The following is a 7,693-nucleotide window of genomic DNA, read 5'->3' on the forward strand; positions in this document are numbered from 1 at the left end:
ACCTGCTATATCATTCCATAGGTCACCAGGGAGTAGACAGCAGACCCTCCCCAATCCGTCCAAAACAGCCTCCCTCTCAGTGTGGACACTAAGGTATTGTAAGAGATATATGACCACTGACTGAGGAACAGTAAACATTTTTGTTATTGTCAGACTCAAGAAATCCCAGAGACTGTGAGTGACACCGTGGGGAGACCTTGAGATACTTTGAATGTGTTTGTTTTTATCTGAGAAAGCAATGTTCCCTTTTGTTTTATTTGTTTCCACATGAGAGTGTGCTGGTGTGAAATTCCACCAGTTTTGCCTCTGCCGAAATTTCCTGTATTTAAAGTTTGCACAGTCTTTGCTTTACTCGAGGGACCCAATGGGGAAAGTTGGTGGGAATTTCGCTGGTACCCAGGCAGGGAAATGGGGACTGGTGGATTTTAACCCATCTTACTTCCATGATTGGAGACTGTCAGATTTTCCATCTATACTGCACCAGTACATTATCTGAAACCAGGACCCCTCAGAAAAGTGCATGCACCAAAAACATGTATCTGCACTGTCAAGTAAGAAAGCACATTGGAACAACCGACGCATGTGACCTATGAACAGGGACCCCTCAAAGCTAACCTTCTATTTGATACATAAGCCATCCATTAGTAGAAAGTTCCCAAACAGGAGGCAATAGACACAACTATGTATGTACCTGGAAGATTCATATGAAAGAAGGAAATATGTTAAACCGTGCACCACCTGCATGGACCCCTAAAAAAACTGCTCACAGAGCAAACTTTCATCAGCACCATCAGACAAGACAATATGTAAGGCAAAAAACAAAACAAAAAAAAACATGTTTAATTTATGGAGTTTGCAGATAGAGGTACATTAGCGTCTCATGCATGTCACAGCTTCAAACCTCACATAAACCTCTGAGAACTACTCATTTACAGAACTTTCAACCAGCAAGTAAGGGCAACAAAAAACAAATAAGTCACAGCATATGTATTTATCAACATATAAGTAGTAACAGAAACAACATTGCAATGAAAACATGGAGACCTGTAAGGTGGCAATTTCCAAACATTGTGTCAACAAAAGCTCAGCAAAGCATGCATTGCTACAATGTAAGTATAATGTAAACAGAACTGTGTTAGTATGAAATATCAACTGTGTTAGTAACGAAAAGCATATCTAGGTTACTCATCTACAGTGGGTAACAACTGAATAAACTATTAGTGGGTATACAAGAAAAATATAATGTGCAAATCATGGTACACTGGGTCAAAAACATGAAGTTGGATATGTTATTAATAATAGTGTGTAAATATCGCCTTGACGATGTACATTTATGTGCACCTCAGAATGTTTGTAACACTCAATAACCACAAGCTCTTGACGCTGCTATCAGCCTGCTGCATTTGAGGCCGCGTTTCTGGCGCATTGTGAATCTAGCAAGCCCTGTCAACCACTTTAGCTAGAAAACAAACCAAACTAAAAGCATAACTAATCAAGAGTTGAACATTATTTCCCAAGCCCCTGTTATAACTAACATCATATTGGCAGGGGATTTGAATCTTCAATGTTTAGATCCCAAAAAATCAGTTAAAGATCCTGCTTGCGAAAAGTGGTGGTTACTGATGGTTGATCGAGATATGACCATGCTTAATGGAGCCATTGAGGGAAATGTTCCTGCTCGGAATACCTGGAGTAGAGGTTGAAGCGGCTCGATTATTGATTACATCTTTACTGATAGGTCCACATTTCACAAGGTCACTCAATTTAGTATTATATCACAACCATTTAGTGACCACGAGTTGTTGTTGCTTGCGTGGAGTTATGATACTGCTTCGTTTAAAGATATACAGAGAAACTACCCCCCCGCAACTCACCGTTAACAATGCAAGAACCTGTTTTCGCTGGACATAGGCATCCTTAAGACACCTGAATGATAGAATCTTATGCAATCAGTCTTCCTTAAATTGGCCAGGAGAACAATATAGTGCTGCCCTCCAGATTTTTAAAGTAACCTTGAACTCAGGTCTCTACCAGTTTTACAATGCAGAGATTCAAAGAAATAGGGCCTTGATGAATCAACAGAAGAAATGTGAACGGTTCTTACCGTTGGCTGTTAGAGTTACAACTATCCAGTAAATAAAATGTGCTTATAAGAACTGGATTAGATCCCAAAAGAGTATGTTATATCAAGCTGATCGGGAGTCAATGCTAAAGGCAATTGTGCGTAAAAATACAGCTGAAATCTGGTACCTTCCTAATGCTGCGAGTAATGCAAAGCAAGTTCCAGTGCAGATTAATGGTGTACTAGATAATAGATGGGTGTCATATTACACAGAATTGTATGCCTCTTCAGACACTTGGCCAAGTAGATCTATGACTGAAATTGCCAGTAATCAGTGCATGCGTATTCAGGAGGATGAGGTGCTTGAGTTTATACTAAAATCTTCTAACTCTAGAGTGCCGGGCCCAGGTGGCCTCACTAATGTAATGATGAAACAGCACCCACAATCTTGGGCACGGATTCTGTTCAACATCTTTACGCATGTTTTAGAGATTAACATTATTCCACCTTCTTGGCAATCATCTATAATTGTACCCATTCTTAAGAGAGGCGATCGGACCTGTCTGGCTAACTACAGGCTGATCGCCCCCTTGGATTTCCCTGGATATCCCTGGTAAGATCTTTGCTCGGTTTATCTTGAGGGACTTCTCTAACTGGGTTTTATCAGCTTGCAAACAAGACCCTAACCAGACAGGGTTTATCCCGGGGATGGGGACTGCAATAAATGTATTTACACTAACAGTGATTATTCAACATTATCATCATTTGAAACAACCTTTGTATTTTGGTTTTGTTGATTTTAGGGCTGCTTTTGATTCTGTCTCCCGATCCCTGCTGATGGCTAAACTGATTAAAGAAAAGTGTCCTACCTACCTCATCAGGTCAATTGAGGCATTACATACTGATACCAAGCTTCAAGTAAGACTTGATCTGAAGGGATCCCTGTCTGCAGTCATTAAGACCTTTTGTGGGCTACGACAGGGATGCATATTGGCCGCCATATTGTTTAATTTCTTTATTTCAGATATTGGTAACGTTTTTGAAGGTCTGGTATCCGATGCTCCAAAATTGTCTGGAAAGGTGATCTCTGTGCTTTTATATGCAGATGACTTAGTGGTAATCTCTAATAATCCCTGTGGTTTGCAAAACCTTTTGGACGCCCTTGCGATATATGTAGAAAAAAATCTTCTCACCATTAATCTTGGAAAAACTAAGGTTATGATGTGTAATATACGCAAGGGAGTTAAAAAGGGAACTATTAAGCAGCATTTGAAATGGCACATTAAGGATACAGCTCTTGAAGTTGTGCCGCGATATATATACCTAGGTGTAGTCATCTCTGGAGCAAACAACATAGACTACTTATTGAGCCTTGGTAACAAACTAAATACTATGCTATCGCAAGCAACAATCATTCAGGCAAAATACGGCAAGTTTTCCATCACACCGACTGTAACCTATTTCAAACAAAAGGTGACTCCAGTCCTTTTATATGGATCGGAGATGAAATTGGTCATCAATGTGAATATATGGGCTAGATTTGAAGGTAAATTCTTCAAACAAATTCTGTTTCTACCCTCATTCATTCCCATTCTCTGGATTAGGACAGAATTAGGTCTGATATCTTTGTACTCTAGATACTTGTGGCAGGTTATGGACCTTTTTAGGAAATGTATTTTAGCATTGAACTCCAAGAAGCTGTAACTTTCTTTTTGAGTCCAAACGTGTTCATATGCCAATGGCGTGACATTGTTATAAATGCTATGGCTGCTGCTGACGTCTCTTTAGATGACCTTCTCGCAAATCTGAACAGAGCAAAAAACAAATTATTTCAATATGATTGGTGTATTACAAGAGAGAAATGCCTCACATATTGTGACTTTCCTAAAAATCTTTTTTTGCATAAAAAGGCTGGGCTCTGTGAAGTGTATTTGCGGAAAATGTATATTAGTGAAAGATCATTTCTGTCGGTTTTGCAAGGTTGTTGATCAATCAGAGACCCTTAGACACATGATAACATAGTGCCCACTGTTGAGACAGAAAAGTGAACAGCACTTTAAAGAGGTATTTCGGAATTTTAAAAGCTTGACAACAGAAAGTATGTGTTGGATGATTTATTGTGGTCAAACGACAGCAGTAAGAATTGCAGTAATTGCTTTTTTAAATGATTTAAAGTTATATGATGAGCAGACTTTAGTACTATAAGTTTTGATTATTTTTCCCTCTATGTTTGGGTTTTACTTTTTCGTGTTGAGTATTTCTAGGAGTTGGTTTGCATTTTTTTTTAATGTTTAGGTTTTATGATTTAATTGCTAGGATTCTAAAATGTCTGTTTTATTTTTCTCGTAACTTTTAAGACTTGCAATTTTTAAGATTTGTAACATTAATTGTATTTGTAATTGTTCTATTTCAATGTTTCAACTTTTTTCATTTTTTAGAAAAAATAAATATTGTAAAGTTGATTTAGTTCAGTTGTATCAATAAAAAAAAAGAAAGATAACTAATCAAGAGTTGTTGGTCTAAGGGACACTCAGAGCACACTCCCAGCCCAGCGATATCCACAGAACACACACAACCACAATACCAGTAACCCCTGCAATTGTTTCCTGGTCTGTACCTATGAGGAAATTGTGTAGAAGGAATACATCTGTAAAAGCAGCCACAGAGCAGTGGCTAGTCATTTGCTCTGACTTCCTATACGTACAAACATCAGACATCTTGAAGACACAAGCAGCAGAAGTAATACAAAAGTTTGTGCTGCACCCATGGCAAAACAGTCAGTATCACACACAACTACACTAACCACTCCATTCACTCCCACTACTACCTCTATAGCAGAGGTCGTCAAACTGTGGGGCTTGCCCCCCCTTCGGGGCACGGCCGCATCCCAGGCGGGAGCGCAAGAGCCCAGCATGAAATGTCAAAAAAAAATATATATTCATATTTTTTTTTACTTTGTAGGAAATGGGCAGGTGCAGCTCACATGGTCAGAATGGACCATAAAACGGCCTTAGGCACCATTGAAAAAACGGCCAGCAGTTGCAAATGGATATTCAGTCCTTTAGTCACAGACTGTTTGAATAGTACCCAAGGGGTACTATTTTTTGTTAAAATGTAAACAAATTGTGATATTTAAAGAATATTTATTCAGCAACAATGGTCAAAACTACTAGCTGCATAGTTAAGTAACTCCTCAAACTGGCCAACATTGGCCAAAAACGTGGCCCATTTTGACTGGCCTACACTAGCATTTTGCATTTTTGGTACGTCATCGCCCTATTGCCCTATAGGCCAGCCCAAGCCTGGCGGCTCACTCATAATGGGTGAGGGGGCGTCTGGCCCCCGCACCCATTATAGAGGAGCCGAGGAGCCAGCCCAGTGAAACACTTAGCACTCCCTCAGCTGCTTTTTTCCAGAGGAGGGAGGGCTCCTGGGCTGGCTGAACTGTCAAAGGGAACCACTGTTTGCCTTTGACAGTTCAGTTCCCCAGCCGCACATGATCACTGAGCCATGCAACCATGGGGCGTTTTGCTTCACCAGCCTTGCATAGCTCATTGAAATACTGGCTGGGGCATGTATGTATGTATGTGCGAGGGGGTGCTCCTGCGCCTCCTCGCACATATGGGGAGAACAACCTGGAGTGGGTCATTTAAGCAACCACGCCAGGCCCCTGCAGAAGGTACGTTTATGGTGATTTCTTTTTTATTTCAATATGTGTATGGATGCATGTATGCTTTTGTTATGGGGCTGTGGTGGGAGCAGGATGGGCAGGAGCACTGGGATCGTGGTGGGAGCAGGGTGGGGAGAGCCCAGGGTCTGTACTGGGAGTAGGGTGCAGTGACGATGCGCAATAGTTCATAGCCATTTCTACATACTGTCCATCTGGCACTTTTGGGGGGGCTCGGTCTGCCCAAATTTTGCTCGGGAGGCCCAGACCAAAAAAGTTTGAAGACCACTCCTCTATAGTGTGCTTAAAATCCTAAAACCAACAACTCAAACTGCACACTACCGAGCATACATCCATACAGACAAGCAAACAATTGTTCACCCTGTATCGGTTAGACATATACCTCTGCCATAGCCACAATACAACAGTTCAAAAAATGCTTAGACATAGGTATAGGTATAGATTTTCTAAAGTGCATCTATACCATTGCTATTGCCCATAGAAATGTGATGTCAGACAATGGGGCAGCATATATTAACATTATAAATAGGGAATAGCATCTAATATAGACTACAAGACAAATGCTTCCTGTGCACTTATTCAATAAATGTCCATTAGGATAAAAATGTACTTTTTAACCTTTCCAGAGTTCATTCTACCATCATAAAAAGACTTGTTGTGGCATTTGCTTGCTAAAAACAATTGATATGTTTGACCCAAAAAGTTGGTCAGCCCAATAGCCAGAACTAGAAAGTGTTTGTGCAATTCGGTCCCATGGTTACAAAGTTATAAAGCTTCCTAAAAATCTAGTATGTTTTGCATTGGTTTTCACATTGTTGGTGTAAAACGTGGGAATTGTTCAGTATTATTTTTAAAGCATAGAGTGGAGTGACTCCTGCCACCAAAATCATGTGTTAATAGATATATCCCATTGTTTTATTTGTATTTTATTGTTTAGAATGGGGACCAAGCATGAGAGCAGCGAAGCACTGTACGTTCCATGATGTTTTGCTGGAGTTGAGCCTCTTTAAAAGTGAAGATCCATCCTTGTACCTTGTAAGTTTGCATTTTTTAAACTAAAATGTGCTTAAAAGAATATGCACTTTCCCTTCGTTGGACATGTGTTGCTTTACTAAAAACGTTCCCTTCACTGGACCCTTGGAGCCTCCCAATAAGTTGTGCGGTCACAGTAAACAGGCAGTCTTTCGAAACGCCCTCTGCGTTACTGCTGCATCTATTAAAGGATTTTCAATTCATGTGTGATAAATCTACCTGCTTGTAAGCCAAGGTACTGATTCCAGTTACAGTCACAGTATTTCCCATGCAGCATTGGTGCTCGTGATAATACTGCATGTCTAATGGGACTCAAATTTGGAAAATAACAAATGAGTCACGTCATACCGCCAAACTCATAATGAGGCCCTTGGTGTTTTACAGAAATCCTTTGTAAAAGTTGCCCTTTAGGCTCTGTGAAAGCTACTTGTTTGCAGCATGAACATGTGGCATCCACATCCAAGGATTACCTCCTGAGCCAAGGGGACGGCTCACTCAGAAGCACAGAGTGAGTACAGATGGCGGCACGGCCCATGGCCGGCTTAGAAATACTAAGGACCGCCTTAAGCAGGAACAATGCATAGACTCTATGGAGAGCAGTAGTTGAGCCCTCCAACCATGTTTCTTTATCGCCTCTGCCCAGTGGGTCTCCAGTAGTTGATTAGGCATGGGGCGGACCACCTTCATGCAGGAGGTAGATGTGCCACATCCCCCATTTAAGCCCTGTGCTTTTGTAGTTAAAATTTCCATGATGGGATTTAAGCAACAGACAGAGCAGGGCGGAATACTGGCATGTCTCGGAGGTGCAACCTGCAAGTAATTTACAGTGGCATGGCTGGAATACAAAGTCTGTGTACCTTCATTATATAGATTTAAAATTGCAAGGCTGTATTTCTACCGGGGAAATGCTG

This window comes from Ambystoma mexicanum, chromosome 11 (assembly GCF_040938575.1).
Source record: "Ambystoma mexicanum isolate Mex_15411 chromosome 11, UKY_AmexF1_1, whole genome shotgun sequence".
Classification (NCBI taxonomy): domain Eukaryota; kingdom Metazoa; phylum Chordata; class Amphibia; order Caudata; family Ambystomatidae; genus Ambystoma; species Ambystoma mexicanum.